The following is a 1,731-nucleotide window of genomic DNA, read 5'->3' as shown; positions in this document are numbered from 1 at the left end:
TTCTCTCTTTCTCTTTGATATCTGACAATTTGATTAGCATCTTGGAGTATGTCTATTTGGCTCTATTCTGTTGAGTGTATGCTGTACTTCTTGGATCTATAATTTTATTTCTTTCATAAGTGATGGGAAATTTTCAGTGCTTATGTCCTCCATTTCTCTTTCTCCTCTTTTGCTCTTCTCTTCTCCTTCTGAGACACCCACAATGTGTATATTTGTGTGCTTCATGTTGTCATTCAATTCCCTGGATGCTGATCATATTTTTCCATTCATTTTCCTATATTGTCTTTTGTGTGTGTCAAATTTCAGATGCCCAGTCCTCTAGTTCACTATTCCTTTCTTCTGTCTCTTCAAATCTATTGTTGTAGGTTTCCTGTTATTTTTTACATCTCATCTACTGCACCTTCCATTTCCATAAGTTCTGTGATTTATTTTTTCAAACTTTCAATTTCTTCTTTTTGTTTGCCCTTCTTTTTGCTTGTCTTCTTCTTTTTTTTTTTACATTTATTATTTTTATTTAAATTTCTAGCAGAAAATTTACGTACCTCCCCACCCCTTTCTTTAAGTTAGTGTAACAATTTTCCATAATAAATTGATTAAAGAGAAGCTTTGGTCAAGAATGGAATGAAAACAGCAAAAAAAAAAAAAAAAAAGCTACTGCTTCTTTTAAAAAACCAACACGTTCACCAATTATATTCAAACAAACACACAAATGATATTTGAACACTATGTTCTCAGTGTTTCTCGGCGGCTGGCTTTCCTCCCCATCATGCAAACGGCAGAGCTATTGTCAGTCGCAGTCTGTCATGCTAGATCCTGGAGGTTCACTCAGCTTCACATTATTCGAAGGCCCTGGATAGAAGACTCTAAAGTCTTGAAATCCCAAATTGTCATGGCTCCATCGATGCCAGTAGTGCAAAATTTGCGACAGTCTTGCTTGTCCACCTCATATATAGACACTTGAGTGATGCTATTCTGGTGCAGAGTCTCCAAGGTTGTATTGCGGTCCTCAGTTGTGGCCCTCTTGTCCATGTTGCGGAAGCGTTCCATGGCCGACATGTTACGCTGGATGCTCTGTTTTGGAAGGTCTAATTTGGAGACGAAGGTCAAGCAACCGCGGTCATCGTAGTTAAAGAGCATTGGGCAGCAGTCATGGCCAGCAGCTACAACGCTATTCTCAGAGATAAACGATACACTTAGGAGTGGCAGGAACTCTGTTTTCAGAGTTGAAACCCTGCATTTGAAGTCACAAGATCCTGCTGCCAGCAAAACATTATTGGGATGCCAATCCAAGCTGAGGACTGTGGAACGAATAGGCTTTTTAATGTGCTTGCTTACCCACCAGTCATTTTCAGACTCGAAGTAACAAACAGAAATGAGTCGCACTCCACTTCCCACAGCAAATTTGTTTTCAAGTGGGGACCACTTCACAAAAGAGGCTGCACGATTAATTCTCAGGATCACCAGGGTTGGCTTCCAGATACCATCTTTCTGACTCCAGACATAGGCATTGCGATCTGCCCCACAAGTGATGATACGGTCGCTCTTGGGGGCCCAGTCAATACCTGTGATATGTCCATTGTGCTCTTTGAGTTCATGAGCTTTCACCCACTGGCTCCCGTTTTTCTTATAGATGTGGACTTCGTGGTTATTGGGACTAAGGGCAATTTGGGTACGATCCCTGTTCCATGCATGACAAGTGATTGGCTCTAATAAAAACTGATGCAGAGACAT

The 1,731-nt window shown here is 40.7% G+C and overlaps 1 pseudogene; it reads right to left on the bottom strand.

Annotated features, from left to right (window-relative positions):
* Positions 1 to 530: 530 nt before the first annotated feature.
* On the bottom strand, positions 531 to 1,731 carry LOC143662670 (actin-related protein 2/3 complex subunit 1A pseudogene; annotated as a pseudogene).

The sequence above is a fragment of the Tamandua tetradactyla genome, chromosome 2, assembly GCF_023851605.1.
Source record: "Tamandua tetradactyla isolate mTamTet1 chromosome 2, mTamTet1.pri, whole genome shotgun sequence".
Taxonomy (NCBI): domain Eukaryota; kingdom Metazoa; phylum Chordata; class Mammalia; order Pilosa; family Myrmecophagidae; genus Tamandua; species Tamandua tetradactyla.
The sequence above is the reverse complement of the archived record's forward strand: the minus strand, read 5'-3'. Positions and strand labels throughout refer to the sequence as shown.